The 24,692-nt window shown below is 41.7% G+C and overlaps 1 protein-coding gene across 8 annotated transcripts in view; it reads right to left on the bottom strand.

Annotated features, from left to right (window-relative positions):
- The window catches only part of LOC132882239 (NACHT, LRR and PYD domains-containing protein 12-like), a 1,431,284-nt gene that overhangs the window by 868,671 nt on the left and 537,921 nt on the right, over positions 1 to 24,692 (bottom strand). The window lies entirely within an intron of this gene.

Below are 24,692 nucleotides of genomic sequence, written 5' to 3'. Positions count from 1 at the left end.
TACGTTTATAAATGAAGTCGGTTGTCAAGCCTCATCAATATAACATCCGTAATCACATGGTCCCGTCCCTGAAGCTGGAGGTTTAATGCATTAAGATGCTTCGTTATGTCGCACAGAAAGGCCAACTCGCACAGCCACTGTTCATCCCGGAGCCCTGTTGAGTCTTTTCCTTTACTTTTCATGAACTGACAAATTTCTTCACGCAGCTTGAAACATCTGCTGAGCACTTTTCCTCGACTCAGCCATCGCACCTCTGTGTGATAAGGCACGTCACCAAATTCAGAATGTATTTCCTCTAGAAAAGACTGAAACTGCCGGAGATTTAAACCTTGGCCTCTTATAAAGTTAACTGTCTGTGTTACAGTGCTTATGACATGTTCCATCTTCAGGACTTTGCTGCACAGCATTTCCTGGTGTATGATGCAGTGATACACTGTCAGCTCACCTGTGCAGTTTTCCCTCTGCATCTTCTCCCGCATCCGTCCCACCAATCCACTCTTTTCCCCGCACATTGCAGGCGCGCCATCTGTCGTCAGTCCCGCAAGTTTGTCCCAGGGGCAGTTTCATGTCATTCACACATTTAGATACTTCTTCAAATATGTCTTTTTGTGTGGTTGTGTCGTGCATTGGTTTAATTCCCAAAAGTTCCTCTGTAACACAAACTGGAGTCCACTCCACAGATGAAGATTGCCAGCTGTGCAGTGTCAGTCTTGTCGGTGCTCTCATCCACGGCAAGGGAACATGCAATAAAGTCTTTTCCCTTTTCCATCAGCTGTGCTTGTAAATCAGTGGCAAGCTCACATATCCCATCAGCAACCGTATTTTTGCTGAGACTTATATTTGAAAACGCTTGCTTTTTATCTGGACACGACGTCGCACACTTTAATCATGCAGCGCTTCAAAAACTCTCCCTCCACAAAAGGCCGGGCTGATTTGGCTTTCTCTTCAGCCACTACAAAACTAGCTTTCACAGCAGCTTCACTTTGTGATTTTGCTTTTGTGAACATAGCTTGCTGTAACACCAGACTCTTTTTCAACTCTTCTGCCTTCTTTAGCTTCTGCTGCATGTCCAGGTTTTTGTACTTGTCCTGATGTTTTGTCTCATAATGCCGTCTTGTTATATTCTTTAATTACGGCCACGTTAGCTCCACAAACAAGACACACAGGTTTACGTCTGATGTCAACGAACAGGTCCTCTGCCTCCCACCTGTTTTGAAAATCCCTGTTTTCAAAGTCCACTTTTTGTTTGTCCATTTTTTGGGGGTCAGGCTAGCTTAAATGGTCACTGTAAAAAGTGCTGACCGACGTTTTTATCCGCTGACCACTGATCAGTGTGTCACTGGCAGTGCGGGGAAACGGGTGGGTGCACGGGTCTTGACCTGCGCGGCAGCTGTTGCAGTGCACAGTGGGATTTATAGTATGAGTGGTGGGAGCGCTATTTACCAGCGGGCCATTAATAACAGCCATATGAAATTATCTCGAGTTTGACACCCCTGCAATACACTGAGGTTTTTTTAAATAAATAATATATAGATTTAGGCACTGCCTAAAAGCGGAGCTCCCATCTGTTTCTGGGTTGTAGAATTTTCTTATATCATAGCCAGTCTCTTGTTTTATTTCTTTACTGGCTAGCACTGGCCACTAGGCGGTGTGTCTCATCTCATCTCATTATCTCTAGCCGCTTTATCCTGTTCTACAGGGTCGCAGGCAAGCTGGAGCCTATCCCAGCTGACTACGGGCGAAAGGCGGGGTACACCCTGGACAAGTCGCCAGGTCATCACAGGGCTGACACATAGACACAGACAACCATTCACACTCACATTCACACCTACGGTCAATTTAGAGTCACCAGTTAACCTAACCTGCATGTCTTTGGACTGTGGGGGAAACCGGAGCACCCGGAGGAAACCCACGCGGACACGGGGAGAACATGCAAACTCCGCACAGAAAGGCCCTCGCCGGCCCCAGGGCTCAAACCCAGGACCTTCTTGCTGTGAGGCAACAGCGCTAACCACTACACCACCGTGCCGCCCCCAGGCGGTGTGTATGACTGGTAATTACTACCACTGGCCAGTTGGCGCTGTGTATGACTGGTAATTACTAACACTGACCACCAGGCGGTGTGTATGACTGGTTCTGCTCCTCCTACTCAAGCGAGTAGGACGCTTCTTTGCTTTGCTCCTGCTTTCTTGATCTTTATTTCTATACTTTACTTTCTCATTTAATTTCCACTATTTTTTCATTTTATTTTTCATCTTTATCAGCTTTTAATTTAATTTTAATTTAATTTCCACAATTTTTTCATTTTATTTTTCATCTTTATAAGTTAGCTTTTAAAACAAAATGCCAGGGGGCAAAATATCCTGCAGAAAATGCATGGAACTAGAACAGAGGATTTCTATCCTGGAATCAAAGATTGATGCTCTGCCAAAGACGGACGAATTAAAAGCGATATCTCAGGAAAAGAGTACAGAAACAGTGGCTGAGAATGCAGAGATTGCACTCCGACAGACCGATGGCATTGCAAATCGAGTGGAGGAATTCATCGATCAAGCTGGGCAAAATGTGAGTACAGAAAACTGGCAAACCCAAAAATAAAAACAGAAGAGTAATTACCTCAACACCAGCTCGTTCTACAAATTACAATAGGATTTACAATCCTATGGAAAATTCACAGCCCATAAGGCTTCAGAACAAATTTGAATGCCTCAGGGATGTGGAAGAGGATTTTTCAAGTGGACAAACACATCGTAAAAAGAGATCACACCAAGATCGAAGAGCTGTGGGAAGAGGCAAAAAGCAGCTCGTTACACCACCTGATCCCACAACCCTTGTTCTTGGTGATTCCACTGTAAAACATTTAAAAGGTCATGAGATGATTATTTGTTGTCTTCCAAATGCATCCATCTCTGACACCAAAGACAGCATTTTGAAACTCATGTCCGAGCATAAAACTATCAAACGTATTGTTGTGCATGTGGGAGCAAATGATGTTTTCAGAGAACAGCTGTTTGTCCAAGATGATTTCAGAAAACTTTTATCTGATCTCTATAAGACTGGAATACAATCTTTTATTAGTGGCCCACTCCCAGCGAGAGGAAGTTTTGCATTTTCTCGACTCTTCAGTCTTAACACCTGGCTTGGAAAAACTTGTTTTTCAACTTGTTTTTCAAAATAAGTTGTCTTACAAAACAGTGGTCTGCGCCAGACAGTTTGTAGCCATACAGTCTGTTAGAGCAAGCCTAACAGCTTGAGCACGGAACTGCCAGTGTTGCCAGATTGGGAGGTTTTAAGTGCATTTTGGCGGATTTGAACATGTTTTGGGCTGGAAAACGTCAGCAGTATCTGGCAACACTATAGCTCGTCTTCATGACGACAACCGGAAGTGTACCAACACGATGGGGCATGTAGCGCCACCTGTGGCTCGGGTGCACAATGCACCTTACACAATAGCTCGATTTCACAGTTGCATGTAGGATTGGATTTCTCTGGCACCCCTGCTGGGACCCTTTGCTCGATTACCGACAGTAGCTCGATTTGGATGCGCATGTAAATGTACTGAGTGACTCCTAGATTTAAGGTGCTACGTGGTATTCGACAGGGATGCCCTATTTCCCCGAAGCTTTTTATATTGGCAACACAGCTATTAACATTGCTTATCAATAATTCCAATGATATACAAGGAATTACAATTTTCAACAAAGTTTAAAATAAGTCAGTTTGCGGATGATACATCTATTTTTTTAAAAGATAAATCAATAGTGGATAAAACTCTCAATATGATCTCAGTCTTCTCCAAAGCATTCGGATTATCTCTTAATATTAAAAATGTGAACTACTCCCTATCCACACAAGCTCTGATTCCTCTATTGCTTCAATTAGAGTTGAATCTGAAGTTAAGTATTTAGGATTAACAATATCTAAAAATTTAATTAGAAGAGAAGACACTAATATTTCTAAGCCTATATTAGATATGAAGAAATCACTCAGTCACTGGTTAACCAGAGACCTCACTATCTTTGGCAGAATCACTTTAGCTAAAGCGGAAGGTATCTCCAAACTGATTTATCCTTGCCACTCCCTATATATTTCCTCAGAAAATATTAAGAAAGCCAACACAGTTATTTTCCAGTTTTTATGGAAGAATAAAACTCACTATATTAGAAGGTCCCAACTCGTTAAGGAGTATGACAAGGGTGGTATTAAAGCTGCAGAATTTGAATCGGCACCTTTAGAATAAACTGGATAAAATCTTGTCTGTCACAGCCAAATTCAATGTGGTTTCACATCCCAAGGTCTTTGTTTAAGAAAACAGGAAGTTTAGATTTTATTTTGAAATATGATTTTGATGTGAACAGGATTCCTATAAAGTTGTCTAATTTTCATAAACAGATTCTTCATTTTTGGAAAATGATATTCACCCACAATTTTTCTCCTCATAGTTCAACTTTATGGAACAACAGAGTCATCACAATAAACAGGAAATCAGTCTTCAAAAGTAATTGGTTTGAAAGAGGCATTATATTTGTAACTGATTTAATGGATTGTAATGGTATCATTTTAAGTTACACAGACTTTATAGAAAAATCTAACTTAAATTGTACTCAAAGAGAATATAACAAAATATGTAATGTGATTCCTTTACCTTTGACCCAGTTGATTCACAATTATTTAGTATACAATAATCCTTTAACAGTACTACCAAATCTATTGATTGGAGAATATAATCTGACTGATAAAAAATGTAATAAGTTCATTAGTAATGTTTTGAAATCCAAGATGTTTCATGATTATTGCAGAGGGATAACTTGGCAGGGTTCTAATTTGGTAACTCCGGGCACTTTAAACAAAGCATATTCAAAATGTATTAAATGGCCTATTTTGCCTAAAGTTAAAGAAACGCATTTCAAAATCATCAGTAAGATTGATCCTGTGGCCGAGCTTCTAAAAAAAAGATTTAATGTTGAGGTGGATCAGTGTTCCTTCTGCAATAATGATGATGAAACACTGGAGCATTTGTTTTATTTATGTCCTGTTTCTCATTGTTTTTGGTCAGATATAAATAACTGGGTATCACTTAAAATTAATCATGTTCCATCCTTTGAATTATATCATATTATTTTCTACATGGATAATTTGCCCTCTTCTGTTTCAGACATTATTAACATAATTTTATGAAGGGGTAAATATCATATTCACTGTGCAAAATGGAGAAACTGTAAGCCCTCCTTTCCTGGATTTATTAATGACTTTAAAACGTTTTTCTTGTCTCTCAATAAAATAGACTGTAAAATTGCAAGAAAAACAAGTATAGACATTGCTCGTTATTTGTTATTGTAATTTATGAATCCTTTTCCTTTTGTGTCTCTGCTCCGCTATATGTTCATTTAATTGCCTAATTTAAAATGTAATTTACATGCACCTTATTTGTTTTTTTTCTCTTACATGTATCCCCTAATCTTTAATTTTAATCCATATCCTCCCCAGAGGCGATTCTAGAGTCTGTTGTGGCCCCAAGCAAAAATTTCCAGGGGGCCCTTCTGACCAGTGTTCATCACCAATATGTTATAAATAATCTGACACCAACGAAAAATGTATGAAACCAAAGTTTTTTAAATTCCAAATGTGAAAATACAATGGTAAAGAACAATAAACAAAATAAATAAGCTCTCGGACCCTGACTCTCGGGGGGCCCCTGGGCCAGGGGGCCCCAAGCAGTTGCCTGCCTTGCCTGTTCACAAGCTGCATGTCTGATCCTCCCTGAGAGTTTGTATATTTTCCTTTGTTTAATAAAAAATAAAAAAACTTGGAGGAGGATCATTAGTGAAGAATCCCTGTCTGTTGGAGAGTTTAGGTGTCAGTGTTGGACAGAGAAGCTCAAACCTGACGCTGTTCCGACAAAATTCGAGCACAAAAGCAAGCAGTCAAAGAAGAAACGGAGCAGCAACGCTCAAGCAAAAAGGAGAAGATTTGAGGTAAACATTTTTTTTTTAAACCTCCAATCAGGAGGTTTTCCAGTTGGAACCATTTCGGAGTTGCATCGTGGATTAAAGGCTTCTTCCAATACAACAGGGGTGTCCAAACTGATCCATAAAGGGCCGTGTGGCTGCAGGTTTTCATTCCAGCCATGCAGCAGCACACCTGATTTGGCTTATTCAATCAACTGACACACCCACCCTTTAATCAAGGGTGGGTGTGGCTGCAAGTATTTGACTGTGTGAAGACAGTTCAGTTGATTGAATGAGCCAAGTCAGGTGTGCTGCTGCATGGCTGGAATGAAAACCTGCAGCCACACGGCCCTTTATGGATCAGTTTGGACACCCCTGCAATACAACATAATCCTAATGTTAGCAGCCCAATAATAAAATGTAAAATTAGGGAGGGATAGTCCGCCGTGTACACTGAAAAAAATACATCTGAGAAGTAAATTTAACATAATTTGAATTTGTGATATTAACAATAAAAATTCAAGTTTGCATGTTTACACAGATATATCTAGTCTTCAATCAATTTGTGTTCGTTAGAAACAAAAGTTTTTTTCTCAACAAGAATAATTAAGTAATGCAAGCCAATCTTCTTCTGTTCACAATCTCAACCAAACAAACCTTGTTATTTTTACTCTTTTCCATTCATTACCAAACACTGTGAGGTTTTTGCGCCCCAAGTGCATTGTGGGAACATTTTACAGCAACAATGTCCCACAAAATGTCCCCAAAATGGGAGATTTAAAACCAAATGGCCCGTGTTTATTTGTCTGTGGGTATTTGGGCGCAGCCTCCAGTTGCAGCTCCCCGAGGCTGGGAAACACAGCACGGTAAAGGATTATTCACCTGATACTGCTGAAGGAAACCTTCACTACGCTCAGACACTAAAGTACAACTTAAGCATATGAAGATGGCAATAAAAAGTTTGATCTGACATGAGACGCGTCAGGAAATACATCATCATATGATAATAACTGGATACAGAACCAGATTAAAAACTCATTGCAGCTGCAAACAGACCGACCGTTCAGAGCAGGAAAGGAAAGGGAAGAGACATCAGCAGCAGAGAAATGATGAAACGGTCTCTAACTGTAGGCTAGTTATTGTTGTGTAATTGTAATTGAGTGTGACGATGTAAACTTGTGTGTTTCTGAATTACAACATCCAGAGATAAGTGTAAATAATGCAGTTTAAATCTTTCAACAGTGTGAACGTAATGCAGTCAATTCAGCTGTGTGTTATTTTCATAGATGAAGGAACGGCCTGTTTTTTACAAGACATTTCCAACATTATTTCTATAGAACTCAGGAGAACAGAGGGAATAAAGGGTTTGAAAGTCAACATCTTCAGGAGGAGATTTTTCTGAGTGAGAATGAGAGATTAGTGTCAGTAATCGTATGGGGCCGAGTAAAATTAAGGATTAATTTCACGAGTGGTTTTGAAATTTTCAAAACTTTGAAATCACGAGTGAAATTGATCCTTAATTTTACTCAGCCCCATACGATTACTTGTTTATAATATAGAGGGCCAAATTCATACTTCAGAAGTCATTCAAGTTCACAACGTTTTCTGAACCGGTCAGGGCGCGAGACTCTCTTGCACATTTGAATCGGTTTCTAAAGCGTCTTTCATCAGGACACGGCGACACGACATGACGATTTTGGACAGGATTTTAACATCTTTCAGGATTGATCCCGGATATTTCTCTTGCCTCAGATGCAGATGCAGTGCTGCCTGCATTACTTTAAGAGAGTCTGGTTCGTAGTTTTCCCCATTTTCTTTCCTCACTTCTGCATAAAACTGCGATAGCAGCTTGTCTAACTCACAGCATTCATACGCCACTAGAGAGTCGTTTATTTGTCTTTCTGTTGCCCGTTTCTTAAACACGGAAAGCCAAAAATTCATACTTTTTTGGTATTTTCATTTTCGCTCGCAGCTTTCAATTGGTTTATCATTTCGTCAAATATAGTGAAACGCGGCATTGCTGAGTCAGCCATTTTGTTGACAAAATTTGCTAATTTTTGTAACCGTAACCAAGCAATGAACTAGCCAATAGCATTTCAGAATTACAGCCCCGTGTTAAGGAAAAAAAGCCCTCCTTGATTGACCAATCAGAATTGAGTAATTTGGCCCTATGTATTATAAGTCATGTAACATTGTGCAGCTTTAAAAAATTTTTTTGAGATAAGTAGTTCTTTAACAGTGTCTTAGAATGGAAAAAAGCAAAATCAGCTTTTGTGTTTGCTGTTAATTACAGCTCCAATGAAAGAAAATCAAAATCCACAAAAATTAGAATTGGCTAATGAAACTGCAAATTGAATAATATTATCAATGAGGGACAAGTTACCATTAACCTTACAGGTGAACAGGCTTGTGGTGATATGATGCTAACACTGTTAGCTTCATGATATCACCACAAAACCAATGAGAACATTTTTTATTTGTTTGACAAGTTTTCTGAAAATGACTTGACAATGCCCTGTTGGCATATTTTTTATTGAAATGTGCCAATTTACATACGTTCAGAGCAAACAAAAAAAGTTAATGTTGGATAAAGGCACAATTCTTGTTTTATTTTGTTGATATATTTGTGTCATAGTTTTTAATGAGGGAATTTTGGATATCTCTTATTGTTACACTGGAAAAAAAAGACCTAGCAGCCATAAAAGTGACTTTTCTCTTTGGAATGAAATGTTGTTTAAATTGGGTCATGAATGATATTTTAACAAAAACATATCTGCCGCACACGGTGGTGTAGTGGTTAGCGCTGTTGCCTCACAGCAAGAAGGTCCTGGGTTCGAGCCCTGTGGCCGGCGAGGGCCTTTCTGTGCGTAGTTTGCATGTTCTCCCCGTGTCCGCGTGGGTTTCCTCCGGGTGCTCCGGTTTCCCCCACAGTCCAAAGACATGCAGGTTAGGTTAACTGGTGACTCTAAATTGAGCGTAGGTGTGAATGTGAGTGTGAATGGTTGTCTGTGTCTATGTGTCAGCCCTGTGATGACCTGGCGACTTGTCCAGGGTGAACCCCGCCTTTCACCCGTAGTCAGCTGGGATAGGCTCCAGCTTGCCTGCGACCCTGTAGAACAGGATAAAGCGGCTAGAGATAATGAGATGAGATGAGACATATCTGCTGCGGTGTTGGTTTCTTTTATTGGCAGTCATTCACTTTATTTTATCTCCACCAGGTGGTTCTTGAACCTCCACAGGAAGGCGACACTGAATGAAGGTATGTTCAAACATTTGGTTCATTGAGGTGGGGGAAGTGGGGCAGCAGGTAGCTTCATTCAGTTAGCTTATCTGCCAGAAGACGAGTCATACGTTCAGATGTCAAAGGTTTTGTTGTCCTGGATTTACTTTATGAAGCTCCGATGAATATAAATTCAATCCTGTTACCTGTGGCAAATTGTCAGTACAGTTCCCTCATGAGGTTGACCAGATATTGTGGTGCTTGAAAGTTTGTGAACCCTTTAGAATTTTCTATATTTCTGCATAAATATGACCTAAAACATCATCAGATTTTCACACAAGTCCTAAAAGTAGATAAAGGGAACCCAGATAAACAAATGAGACAAAAATATTATACTTGGTCATTTATTTATTGAGGAAAATGATCCAATATTACATATCTGGGAGTGGCAAAAGTATGTGAACCTTTGCTTTCAGTATCTGGTGTGACCCCCTTGTGCAGCAATAACTGCAACTAAATGTTTCCGGTAACTGTTGATCAGTCCTGCACACCGGCTTGGAGGAATTTTAGCCCGTTCCTCCGTACAGAACAGCTCCTCTGGGATGTTGGTGGGTTTCCTCACATGAACTGCTCGCTTCAGGTCCTTCCACAGCATTTTGATTGGATTAAGGTCAGGCCTTTGACTTGGCCATTCCAAAACATTAACTTTATTCTTCTTTAACCATTCTTTGGTAGAATGACTTGTGTGCTTAGGGTCATTGTCTCGCTGCATGACCCACCTTCTCTTGAGATTCAGTTCATGGACAGATGTTCTGACATTTTCCTTTAGAATTCACTGGTATAATTCAGAATTCATTGTTCCATCAATGATGGCAAGCTGTCCTAGCCCAGAGGCAGCAAAACAGGCCCAAACCATGCTTCACAGATGGGAGAAGGTTCTTATGCTGGAATGCAGTGTTTTCCTTTCTCCAAACATAACGCTTCTCACTTAAACCAAAAAGTTCTATTTTGGTCTCATCCGTCCACAAAACATTTTTCCAATAGCCTTCTGGCTTGTCCACGTGATCTTTAGCAAACTGCAGACAAGCAGCAATGTTCTTTTTGGAGAGCAGTGGCTTTCTCCTTGCAACCCTGCTGTGCACACCATTGCTGTTCAGATGGTGGACTCATGAACATTAACCAACGGAAGAGAGGCCTTCAGTTGCTTAGAAGTTACCCTGGGGTCCTTTGTGACCTCACAAACTATTACATGCCTTGCTCTTGGAGTAATCTTTGTTGGTCAACCACTCCTGGGGAGGGTAACAATGGTCTTGAATTTCCTCCATTTGTACACAATCTGTCTGACTGTGGATTGGTGGAGTCCAAACTCTTTCTTTAAAGATGGTTTTGTAACCTTTTCCAGCCTGATGAGCATCAACAACGCTTTTTCTGAGGTCGTCGGAAATCTCCTTTGTTCGTGCCATGATACACTTCCACAAACGTGTTGTGAAGATCAGACTTTGATAGATCCCCATTCTTTAAATAAAACGGTGCCCACTCACACCTGATTGTCATCCCACTGATTGAAAACACCTGACTCTAATTTCACCTTCAAATTAACTGCTAATCCTAGAGGTTCACATACTTTTGCCACTCACAGATACGTACTGTAATATTGGATCATTTTCCTCAATAAATAAATGACCAAGTATAATATTTTTGTCTCATTTGTTTAACTGGGTTCTCTTTATCTACTTTTAGGACTTGTGTGAAAATCTGAAGTTTTAGGTCATATTTATGTAGAAATATAAAAAAAATTCTAAAGGGTTCACAAACTTTCAAGCACCACTGTACATTTCATAACTAACCCTATTAAATGTTTTCAAATTTAAACTGTTTTATTTTCAGTTCCTCAGTCTCATATGATCCAGCAAATCAAATCACTTGTGTTTTTGAGTTTTCTTTTATACTTGCATATACCCTTACAGAAAAACCACATGAACTTCACATGTGATTTTTCACATATGAAATATGTGGAAAATGTGTTTTGCACATGGGAAACGTGGTTTTGGCCCAATTTTATGTGAATCACGTGAATTCCCATGTGAGATCCATGCCTACCCCCATGTGAAACCCATGGACAACATGTTATTTGCACATGGGAAACGTGTTTTTGGGCCAATTTTATGTGAATCACATGTGATCCCATATGAAACCCACGGGATCACATTATTTGCACAGGGAAAATAAACCTATAACTCCCATGTACAATCTTGCATACAGAAATACACTTGCTTGTAGTGTGTGTGTGTGTGTGTGTGTGTGTGTGTCTACAATAGAAAATGTATGAGTATTTAAAAACACAAATCTAACCTAGTCATGGACGAGCTGGCAGATGTGTGAGAGGAAAAAAGTTACAGTAAGTAAAGGCATATTTACTTAGCATCACCCCTAACCCCAACCTTTGACACCAGTGATTATTTAACATGACACAACAAGGTCTGTGGATTTTTGGGGGGTAACTGGGTCATTAATTTTGTAAAGACACTGGTTTTAAGTTTTTCAAATACATTTTTGGTGCTTTGAACACGTGACTAGTTCCATTATATTAGAGAGAAGGCAGCCATCTCTACTGTACAGCCCATAACCAAAACTAGTCAACTCACATCAAAACAGTCCAGATGGATAAATAACAGTACAGGCCAGAGAGAATTACAACAACAACAACATATCTCCAAAACTAGTCTGTCTCAGACTTCTGGAGGGACGTAAATATCCACTCAATGATTTGATTCGATATCTCATGATACCTGGAACAAAACATGAAGTATACTGTATGTCTGATTGAAAACATATGTTATTTTATCTTAAACATAAATACATGATATATATTCCTCCTTTCCTTCATTCCCTTCTTCACCTTTTCTCCTTCCATCCTTGGACAACAGGAGGGTTAATTAACAGACATGAAAATGGTGTCAGTCTTATCTAACTCCCAAAATGTCAAACTATTCCTTTAAACAAACTTTGAACTTTTCTGTAACTTCTGCATTGTCGCATCCCTCATCTTCTTGGTCTCCTCCAGATGGTTCCCTGTTTTGGGATTGAAAGATAAAGATTAGGGCAGTACGAATACCAGCTGATTCTGTCAAAGGTTAAATTCTTTTCTATCTGGATTTCCACATCGTTCTGCTATTCTCAAATGATGACCAATCTATACATTCATAGTCAAATATATAAACAGACAGAAATCCTGTGCAGACATACAATCGGCCCTCTAGAAGCCATCCAAAACTGGATTTTAATCATCAGTATAACTTGGTTACCATTTTTCCTTCTCTGCTCGTCTCCGGATGTCTTTTAATTTTTGTGCCATGCAGGCCTTGATTTCAGTGTCCCCAACACCCTTGTGAACACTTTTGACATGATCTGTAAGAAATTAAATGAAATTGTATTTTAAATTAATCCAATAGTCGATTAGTCATCGATTAATTGTTGCAGCCCTACTTTGCATTAGGGCTGTTAATGACAAAATTGAAAACAAGCAAGATTTTTTGAGTTAACAAGCTGATACAATACCATTTTGCCCAACAAAAACAATATTCTGGCATGCTTACCAATCACTGATTTCACTTTGTCCACATCAAGCCGCTGTCTTTTTTCCCCCCACAATCCCTTCCCCCCCCTGTGACGGAGCACGTTGCCATCTCCTCCACAGTGAAGACAGAGTCCATCACAGTCCTTGTGAGTTTCTTATAGCCCTCACACCTTTGGGCATAATCCAAGGCAGTTGGGTTCATTAGGGTGAGGACAGATTCCTTCTGCAAAGATGAAATATTATAATACATGTAATTCTAGAATGCCATAACAATATGTGAAGAATACATGCTATCTGGATTCAATCTCCTCGCTGTGATATCATCTTCTTGTATGATAGCAGTAGTGTTTCCATTTGACGTACAGTAATGTGTTTTGAGCGCACAATCTGTTTGTGTGTATGTTAGTGCACTATACTCAATACAAAAAATATATAACATTTATCTTTGGTTAGGAGGAGTCTGCGCACGACTCAGTGAAATTAAACTTTTGCTCAACAGAAAAGTGCCACGAGAAAAAATAAATAAATAAAATAATATACCTGCCCCAAAAATTAAGACCTTTGAGTAATGAATTTAAGACATTTCTAATGAATTTACATTTTAAGATCTTAATTTTAGATACATGAATTTAAGACTTTTCAAGGATCTGCGGATACCCTGATATAGTTGGGGCTTGCAAAAGAGTTTATTTAGGCAGGCCACCCAAACATGATAAATGTATGGCGAAACACTACATGGTCCATAAATGAAATTACTTCTCCTGACTATGTATGTGATACCTTCTCCGCTGCCAGATGACTGTTGCTGTTGGTGGCTGTTGGCAAGCTGAGCCTCTATGGCCTTCTTTATTGTATCTGCTAGCCCTACAATTAAATCAAAAGAAGGAATGACCATTTAACTATTCAAAATTGCCAACTGAGTTGTGTAACTTATTATATAGTATTATTACAAAATTGTCATGGAAATAGGTAAAAAGTTACTGCAATACCTACTAGGGTGCATCAGTTGCCCTCACTTTCATAAAATCTAATGCATTTTTGTTTGGGTGTTCCTTTTCACCAATAAAGACATCCTGTAAAATTTTTTGACCATATTCAAAAGTCTAATGGTGGCACCATGAGCTTCATTTTTTGCCAAAAAACACTTATTTTATGTTTTCGCGTAAGGTTTGAATCACAATGTTGGACTCCATTTACTGATTTCTTGTGACCCAGAGATCATGTTAAGAACCTTTGCAAGTGTTGGGGTTCACCCCAGTCAGAGACCCCGATTCCTTCGTGGGCCACCCTTGGCCGAGGACGAGAATGATCAGGTCGAGAGAAAACAGACAAGGAATCAGAGATTCACATGCCAGTTTATTCGCACAGTCACTTCGTCGAAATGCAAACATTCTTGCAAATATCTTAGTGTCTCTGTGTTTATGTTTTGTCTTCATATATGTGTGTGTGTGTGTGTGTGTGTGTGTGATGGGTGTGCGTCTATGTAGAAGTGGGTAATGATCTTGAATCAATCATAATATAAAAACATATTTCTGATGACAGTAAGGTACAGATAGATAAATATTATGGTTAGAGCATGGAATGTCTAAACACAATGTATAGTCTACGGAGTTTATTCAGAGAAGGTCAAAGACATTAGTTTGCACAGAAAGGATCTAATAATTTAACATAATTTCTTAACATATGAATGTGTTAAGTCAGTAAATTACATCCTGATTTCATCAACATAAGCAAAATAACAAACAACAATATGTCTTTAATAATGCTAAAACAAGGAATGTTATAAGAAAATAAACAAAAAATAAGAACAACTTAACCACAAGAACAATGAGAATATGTCTGAAAGAGAGAGAACAATTAAACAACTAACAGGTTAATTAACTAAATTAGGTTAATGCTTTTAAACTAAAAACCCTTAGAATCATAAGATCTTAATTATAATTATAATGTCATTATGAAACTAATCTAGAACTATAAAACTAACATTAATCACGGAATGCATTCATTAATTACGGGATCCAAATCACTACCATAGTATATTTCAATATGTTTCAGTATATTTCATAGCTTTTATGAAGCTATGACCTAGGTTTCAACTGAATGAATTAACATGAACTTTAATTCTACCATTTCAGAGTGTGTGTGAGTCGATCTGACACTAAAACAGACCTTCAGACACTTGTAACCAAGCTTTGCAATTAAGAAAAGGGTGAATTACAGTAAATATATATATATCAGAAAGCCTGAAACTAATACTATGGACCTGATATCAGAAGAACTAACATTCGCAAGGAGCCAATGGAATGCAACAATAATGAGGCAACAAGGATATTCTTTTTGAGTAAATACTCGTATATTGTATACCAAAAAGTTATAAATAACCCAACCAAATAATAAAAATAAAAATAGTGTGTACACTATGAAAAGAAATGAATTGTCCCCGGGGCCCTTAAACGAAATAAAAAAATGGTAAAAATATAAAGTTGGTTCCCAAGTTCGAACCGTAGGGTACTTGTGTGAATAGGTGTATATGTCAGAAGGTTCACTTGAAGGGACGGCTCGCCATCGGGGTGACTGGAGGAATCCGGGACCACAGTTGTAGTTCAAACTATTGTAAACTAAACAAAACAAAAAACCTGACCTACAAAAAGTAGGGTCAGAGGACATATATTTCAACTCTATTCAACATCAACATCAACACTCAATACTAAATCTAAGATGCATCATACAAAATATCTACGTGTCAAAAGATGTACCCTGTAACATCTAACACTGGCATGACTCACTCACAAATCTCATTTAAGTTTCTTCAGTTGTATAACATTCATTACGTCCTAAGCGCATTGTTTATAAGCTTAAGTGTTTATAAGTTCTTAAGAGCTCACATAGTAACATGTCGTTCATGCGAGCTGTTATTCCTTAAGGCAAGTAGGTAAACAAATTGATCCAAATAAGATAAAGTAACATTGTAACATTCAAAGAGTTATCTTTCATAACCATAACATAACAATACAGACATAACATAGAAGCATCCTTTCTGATCTAAAGCTGAGAGGTATCAAGTGACAGAAGCGTGCTTAGTTTACTCTTACACTAATAGGCCTATTCATGAAAGAGAAAATTGCACTAAAAATTACCCTCTAGTTACTCTAAATTCAGTACAGTGAACAGCTTCAATAAGTTGCATAGTGCAAATAAACATTACATTCAAAACACACATGAAATTACTCTCCTCTCCCTTTAAATTGTCATTAAGAAAGTAAAACACTTTCCCTTTAACTGTTATAAACACATCAACATGAATTGGCTACCACATCATGGATATGTTTATAACCGTTTCACCATTTACGTCAGTTTACTCATAACACTAGCGTGACCACTGCATTCACTCATTACGGGCATGAGTGGGCAACCGTCATTCATGTCGGCGCGTCCATAACATCAACATGGATACTACACTTATTTAGTACAGGAGATAAGGTGGGACAACAGCACCAGGGCAAATAAAATGGCTTATTTCTCACCGTTGCTCGGTTGATGAATTTCACCGCAGATCTCTGGACGGACGGGGCAGTTAGCCGACTTCTCGTGGTTAATGCGCTCTCTGGGGGGATGTTACGACACTTGTTTTTTTCCTTTTCACCGGTTATGTTAAGATGTTAAGATGTTTTTTTTTCTTTTAGCGGTTTCTTACTAGCTCACTCAGGTGACGGTTCTTGATGGTGAGGTTTCTAACGGCTAACGTAACTTAGCGGCTCTGTTTAGTTCTGCAGCGCGAGCCCGAACGTGACTTGCGTAGCCTCTGATTGGCTGCTGATGTTACACAGCTAGTTGCGTGAGACATGTGGTGCCATGGAAATAACAATTCGCTGATGGAAACGAGTAAATGGTTCAAAATAAAAGTATCTATTCTGTGTATTCTGTGGATTGTATGTAGTGTGTGGGTAGTATACTGGGTAGTTTACTCTGTGTGCGTGTATGTGTGTGCGTGCGGGTGTATTTCTAACCCTTGGTTACATCCTCCCCTCCTGAACCTATGCACGTCCCTGTGCAAGGTGGACAGCTACACGGCAATTATAGGAGATGGGGTGGGGGATTGGACAGGCTCTTCACTTATTTCGGACCAAGCTGTGGACAGTCCTTGGAAGAAGGATTTCACTACTGCGATCAGAGGATTTCCTAGCTCTGCATAGTCAAGCCGTCGTGGGGGTTGACGGTTGCGCTCAGATCTCCTTAGAGGTTCATTAGTGCCTGTGTTCTCATGATTATTCCTTGTTCCATTCTTTCCTCTCATTTCCTCTCTTTGTTCCTCAGGTTCTACTGCTCTGGGACCATCATTCTCCTGTTCTTTGTCAGACATTGCTGGGGGAACTAAAAGTTGCTCTTCCTCCAGTACATGAGGTTGAATCGAGGCGGGTTCATTTACTTGTTCAGTTGGTGTGTCTCTATCGGTGGGCAAGTGTTCAGCATCACTCTGATGAAGGTTAGACTCAAGCATCAAAGGACTATCTGGACTACCTTTGGACATGTCAGGTAAGTTTAGATCAGGTATGTTAGGTTGAATGTCAAGTTTGGGTAGGTTGTCACTGTTTTGAACATTGAGTGGACAAGGACGTGGAAGTTCTTGGATATCGGTCAGGGGAAAGTGTGGGTGCACAGAACTCTCACTGACCATGGGGACAGGTGAACTCAACCAGACAGGAACGAGCGAGTAGTCATCGTCATCGGAGGAGCTCTCTTCTTCTACCTCTGGGTTTGCACGAGTTCTTGGCCTGCGCGGTACTGGCTTCTGCACAGGCTGACTGGTTTCCTCTGCAGGTAGGTACCCGCACGGGAGCAATAGGTCTCTGTGTAATGTTCTTTGGGGACCATTTCCAGTTTCTGGTTTAACGGTGTATACAGGGAGAGTGCCTGCTCTTTTCACCACCACATGGACAGTGGGTTCCCATTTGTCGGAGATCTTTTGCTTTCCTCGTATGCGAACATTCCTGACCAGTACTCGATCTCCAGGCTCCAGGTCTGAGGCGGTGACATGCCTGTCGTATCTTGTCTTGTTCTTCTGCGCTATCTTTGCCGCCTTCTCCATAGCCACTTGGTAGCTCTCTTTAAGACGTGACTTGAGGTTTTGCACATACTCGGAGTGAGAGGAGTGCTGGCCTTCTTGCACTGGCAGCTTGAAAGCGAGATCAACGGGCAGGCGGGGCTGGCGCCCGAACATGAGCTCATACGGGGTGAAGCCAGTGACCTCGTTACGGGTGCAATTGTAGGCGTGGACTAAGGGTCTCACATGGTCACGCCAACAGGACTTGTCTTTATTTTGGAGAGTGCCCAGCATGTCGAGAAGGGTGCGGTTAAACCTTTCCACAGGGTTACCCCTGGGGTGGTATGGGGTTGCCCGAACCTTGTGGATGTCAGCCACTCGACAGAGTTCTTTAATGGTGCGGGACTTGAAATCTGGACCTTGGTCACTATGTAACCTCTCAGGGATACCATAGTGTACCATAAAGTTCTCCCACAGACACTTTGCTACTGTGCGGGCTCTTTGATTGGGTGTTGGGATCGCAACCGCATATTTAGTGAAGTGATCGGTGATAACTAATATGTCTTTAGTCCCGCTTTTGTCAGGTTCAAGGGACAAGTAATCCATGCAAAGGAGCTCGAGGGATCGTGTAGTCTTGATGTTGACCAAAGGGGCTGCTTTTTCGGGTCGCGCCTTTCTCCTCACGCACCTGCCACATGTCCTCACCTTCTCTTCCACATCTAGGGCCATCTTTGGCCAGTAGAATCGAGTCCTTATGAGATCCAGTGTCCGGTCGACTCCCATGTGGCCCATGTGATCATGCAGACTGGTGAGAACTTGGCTGCGGAGCTCGGCTGGAAGGACAAGCTGATGCATTCTCTGGGATCCCACTTGGCGTCGCCTGAACAGGATGTCGTTGTGGAGCTCAAGACGAGGGAGTTCACGGAGGAAGAGTGGAAGATCAGGAAGTTGGGTGCGCAAAATGGGGGGTGGCGTGTCCCCACATTCGATCTGGTTGATGACGTGTTTTATACATTGGTCAGCTCTTTGTTTAGCTGCTATCTCTGTCAAAGAAAGATGGGGAATGGTTGGAAGGCCTCCAAACTGATCTTCTTGTTCATAGCAGTCGGGAACAGCACTGAAGGACACGGCAAGAGTCTCCACCAAGGCCACACAGTCTGTATCTCTTTCTATCTCATCATCAGGGTGGGTGCTGAAAGTGAGTTGTCTATCGCAGATGGCTTTAACAACAGAATGATCCACCACATCGATGTTCTTGGGATCGGAGAGATGATCTTGTGCAAACTGCTGTATGCGTTCTCTCTCCTTTTGTGATCTGAGATCGTCTGCCAGCATTCCATGTGATCTTCGTGATAATCCATCCGCATCTCCATTCTGTCTCCCTGGCCGGTAGAGGAGTTTGAAAGAATACGTGGACAGTGCAGCTAGCCACCTGTAGCTTGTCGCGTCGAGTTTGGCTGAGGTTAGGATGTAGGTCAGCGGGTTGCTATCTGTTACAACGGTGAAATGGTTGCCATACAGGTAGTCGCTGAATTTCTCCGTAACTGACCACTTGAGTGCCAGGAACTCGAGTTTGTGTGCTGGGTAGCGACTCTCGCTTTTTGACAGGCCCCTACTTGCATACCCTATGACCCTAAGCTGGTTTTCTTGCTCTTGGTACAATACAGCACCGAGCCCGGTGGTACTGGCATCGGTGTGGAGTATGTAGGGTTTCTGAGAGTCAGCGAAAGCTAGAACAGGGGCTGTAGTGAGGCTCTGAATGACTGTCTCAAAGGCTTGCTGGCAATCTGGTGTCCAGCGGCTTCCAAAAGGGTCTTTGGGGTTGAGGTATTGGGCTGTCTTTGGTCTTGTGTCTGTCTGCTTTGCTCTGCATTTCTTGTGGTATGGTGGGTAGCCGGAGGTCAAGTTGTGGAGGGGCTTCACGATGCTGGAGTAGCCCTTAACAAATCTCCGATAATACCCAGCGAAACCAAGGAAGGACTTCAGCTCTCGCAGGGTCTGGGGAACAGGCCATGTCTTGAGGGCTGAGATCTTCTCAGGATCTGTCTCGACACCATTTCTGGAGACTACATGCCCCAGGTAACGGACGGACGTCTGGAAGAACATACATTTTTCTGGGGACAGCTTTAATCCAAACTCTTTGAGACGGGTTAGCACTTTTACAAGTCTTTCTTCATGCTCCTCAAGGGTTCTGGAGAACACTATTAGGTCGTCAAGGAAGACGAGGACATCTTTCAGATGCATATCTCCCATGCAGCGTTCCATCAATCGTTGAAATGTGCTGGGGGCGTTCGTCACTCCTTGGGGCAGTCGGTTGAACTCCCAGAAACCGAGGGGACACACGAAGGCAGTCTTTGCTTTGTCTTTCTCTTCGACCTCAATCTGGTAGTACCCCGACTTTAAGTCCAAGACCGAGAACCACTGTGCACCATTGAGGGCTGAGAACGTGTCCTCCAGCTTTGGAAGATTATAGGCGTCTTTGATGGTTTGGAGGTTTAGACGTCTGTAATCGATGCACAGCCGGACTTGGCCATTCTTTTTCCGGACGACCACTATGGGGGATGCAAATGGCGACTCAGACTCCCTGATAACTCCCGCATCCAGAAGCTCTTTGATGTGCTTTCGGACAGCTTCGAGGTCCTGCGGGTGGATTGGTCTGGCACGTAGCTTGAAGGGGGTCTCATCTGAGAGCTTAATTTGGTGTCGCACTTGGTCTGTTCGTCCAAAGTCCAGGTCATGCTGCGCAAACACCTCCGGCATGTTGTTGAGCTGCTTGATGATGCGTTGCTTCCACTCAAGCGGGATGGGGGAATCACCGAAATCAAAATCTAAGATGGGCTCAGGAAATGACTGGGCCTCAGAGGTGGTTTGAGGGAATTGTGGCTGCTTAGTCACACTGTGTTCTTTTAGCAGGATGGTCTGGTAGGCACTAATTTCTGCTATGGTGCACTTTGCAGGAATGACAATGTCATGGTCGGATTCATTGCTGATGACAACTGGCAGTTTATGAGGCCGTAGCTGAGGGAAATCGACCAGACCGGCTTTCACTAGTAGGCCACCTGGCAAGGGAGACGACGATGGGTGCTCAGTGACCACAGATTTCTCATCCTGGAAGCCACGGACAAGGGCGACTCCCTCCACCACCACAGTTTCACCGGCTGGAATGAGTTGAGGCGTCTTGCCTTGCATCTTCACTACCCCCTGGGGGTTGTTGCTTGCCTGTTTCCGTCTTAACTCGATGACTTTGAAGACTACTGCATAGCCATGTGGGAGGGGCTGGCAACTGGCTGTGTCAGTGTCGGAGTATATGTCAAAGAGCACGTCTAAGGTGTTGGTACCTATGAGTAGGAGGGAATGTGAAGTGTCAGGGACCACTAAGGCGAGTGTGTTTACATCTATGGGGGCTCCTATGAAATCTTTTGGAAAGATAATGGTTATTGTGATGTAGCCAAAGTAAGGCACAGGCTGGCCATTTGCTCCTTCAACTTCCAAGAGGTCATGCAGTGGCTTAATGGGCTGTTCAGAGAAGTGCTGCTTGTGAAAGGACTCAGGAACTGTGGTGACTTGTGACCCAGAGTCAAGGAGGCAGTTGACCTCTTCCCCCCTTACAGTTACCTGGGCTGTGCTCTTGGTGCCAACTAGTCGGTTTGGGAGTTGGAACTGGTGGTTCCGCTTTGAATGGCGTGGATGGGAATGTGGCTGGGTGGTAAAAGTGTGCGCTTTAATTTTGTTAGTTTTCACTCGTGTTCTATTTTCATGGTTTGTTCTATTTCTATTGCTTGTTCTGTTCTCATTACTTCCATTGTGTTCACTGGTTACACTGTTTTCATGGCTTACATTGGAGGGACGCTGTTGGCTCTCCTCAGCCCCTGTCTGTCCCACAACAGGAACTTTTAGTCGTTTAAAGGCAAACTGGAACCATTTCGGGCTTCCCACTGCTGCTGTCTTTCCTGAAGTTGCCTCTTCTTCTCTGCTACCAGGCGGGGGTTGGCAGGGTCAGTGCAGCAGGGGGCGATGTGGCCATCTTCACCACAGTTAAAGCAGTACCAAGGCCGGGGTTTGTTTGTGGGTGTTTTCACAGACTGTCTGTTCGTGCTTGTATCTGGGCCGTTTGTCTTTGGTGTTCTGTTCTGAGGCCTCCCTGCAGATCCCTTGTGGTTGGCGCCCTGTGTCTTTTTCTGTGACATAAAGGTGGTAAGTTGGCTTTGCAGACTGGCCACTTGTTTTCGCAGATCTTCAATCACATTGATGGCACCGGTGTTCTCCTCTGGTTCAAGAACATACACATCATGATAGTGGACCTGAGCTTTCTGCTTCGTGATGCCCATGTGTCTCTTCATGCGGGTGGACTTTGCTTCCTGTCGGTCTTCTTCAGAGCGAATCATTAACAGGAGGTCTGAAAAGTGGGGTGGGCTGTTTTTCTTTTGCTCTAGCTGCAGCGTGCTGATCAGGGTGTTATCCCAACACCCCCGGCAGAACTGCTTCAGGATGTGCTTGTCCCCCTCTTTGGGTGTAACTCCCCCTCGTCGTGTGGCATGGTTTAGGGCCAACTGGAGTCGTTGCAGGTACGCGGATGACTTCTCACCGGGGTCTTGTAGGGTGTTGAGGAACTGGGCAAAGAGCTCTTCTCCATCTGCTACCGTGCCGTAGGCTGAGTCTAGCAGCTGTAGGTAGGCTGTAGGCGGTGATCCAGGCAGCAGGCCTTTAACAACATCCACTGCTGGTGAGAGTAAGTTTTCAAGGATCTTTCTGGATATCTGCAGGGGTGACATGCTGGGGTCATTCTGTAACATCTCAATGTGCGTGCGCCATGTGTCGTAGTCAGTCTCATGGTTAGGTATGGGGGTCTTGCCAGAGAAGGAGCGGAGTCTCACTTGGGACTGCATGTGAGGGAAGGCGTCTTGGCTCCGTACAATGTGCTCGACCACAACCTTCTGGATGTCAGGTGGGTTCACGTCGCTTAGGGAAAGGGACGGTGCTCTCTTAGCATTGGCTAGTGTGGTATGAGCAGCATCTCCATGGCCGTTTGGTGTAACATTGGGAAGTGAAATGTGGGGTGGTTCGTTATAAGTTGGTATGGACGGGGCTGTGGTCTCGACATGTGCAGAGGTGGGCTCGTCAACTGTGTGTTGCATGGCTTCTATGTCTACTCCTATCTGGGACATCATCTCTTTTAAGACCTCTCCATAATTTTTGCCACTCATCTTAGCTAGTCGCTTGAGCTCAGTTAAGTATGTTTTGGTAACATTACAGCCAACTTTGGTAGTGTACGTGCTACTGAGTGGTTTAACTTCATAAAGGGAGGGAAATTCACCTTGTGTCATGTAAGTGTATGGTAAGTGAGGCTCTAAGGTTTCGATAGCTGAACCGCTAGAATACTCAACGATCAGGTTTTGGAAGAATTCAGACTGTTGGTCTTCAACTAAAAGTACTCTATCAATTTTACCATATTGTTTAAGGAAATCAAGGACTTGTTCGTCTTGTTCGGGTACCTGAGTTATCCCACTAACTAAAACAGCATTTGGAATTTTGACACCAGACTTCTGTATAAAATCCATATTAATAATAACAGATTGCTGCTCAATATTGCTGCTCAATATTGCTGCTCAAACAATTGGCTCCTGGCTGGCTCGCCACTTCTGTAACCAAGCTTTGCAATTAAGAAAAGGGTGAATTACAGTAAATATATATATATCAGAAAGCCTGAAACTAATACTATGGACCTGATATCAGAAGAACTAACATTCGCAAGGAGCCAATGGAATGCAACAATAATGAGGCAACAAGGATATTCTTTTTGAGTAAATACTCGTATATTGTATACCAAAAAGTTATAAATAACCCAACCAAATAATAAAAATAAAAATAGTGTGTACACTATGAAAAGAAATGAATTGTCCCCGGGGCCCTTAAACGAAATAAAAAAATGGTAAAAATATAAAGTTGGTTCCCAAGTTCGAACCGTAGGGTACTTGTGTGAATAGGTGTATATGTCAGAAGGTTCACTTGAAGGGACGGCTCGCCATCGGGGTGACTGGAGGAATCCGGGACCACAGTTGTAGTTCAAACTATTGTAAACTAAACAAAACAAAAAACCTGACCTACAAAAAGTAGGGTCAGAGGACATATATTTCAACTCTATTCAACATCAACATCAACACTCAATACTAAATCTAAGATGCATCATACAAAATATCTACGTGTCAAAAGATGTACCCTGTAACATCTAACACTGGCATGACTCACTCACAAATCTCATTTAAGTTTCTTCAGTTGTATAACATTCATTACGTCCTAAGCGCATTGTTTATAAGCTTAAGTGTTTATAAGTTCTTAAGAGCTCACATAGTAACATGTCGTTCATGCGAGCTGTTATTCCTTAAGGCAAGTAGGTAAACAAATTGATCCAAATAAGATAAAGTAACATTGTAACATTCAAAGAGTTATCTTTCATAACCATAACATAACAATACAGACATAACATAGAAGCATCCTTTCTGATCTAAAGCTGAGAGGTATCAAGTGACAGAAGCGTGCTTAGTTTACTCTTACACTAATAGGCCTATTCATGAAAGAGAAAATTGCACTAAAAATTACCCTCTAGTTACTCTAAATTCAGTACAGTGAACAGCTTCAATAAGTTGCATAGTGCAAATAAACATTACATTCAAAACACACATGAAATTACTCTCCTCTCCCTTTAAATTGTCATTAAGAAAGTAAAACACTTTCCCTTTAACTGTTATAAACACATCAACATGAATTGGCTACCACATCATGGATATGTTTATAACCGTTTCACCATTTACGTCAGTTTACTCATAACACTAGCGTGACCACTGCATTCACTCATTACGGGCATGAGTGGGCAACCGTCATTCATGTCGGCGCGTCCATAACATCAAC

Source organism: Neoarius graeffei, chromosome 2 (assembly GCF_027579695.1).
Source record: "Neoarius graeffei isolate fNeoGra1 chromosome 2, fNeoGra1.pri, whole genome shotgun sequence".
NCBI classification, from domain to species: domain Eukaryota; kingdom Metazoa; phylum Chordata; class Actinopteri; order Siluriformes; family Ariidae; genus Neoarius; species Neoarius graeffei.
This window is presented reverse-complemented; position numbering and strand designations above follow the sequence as displayed.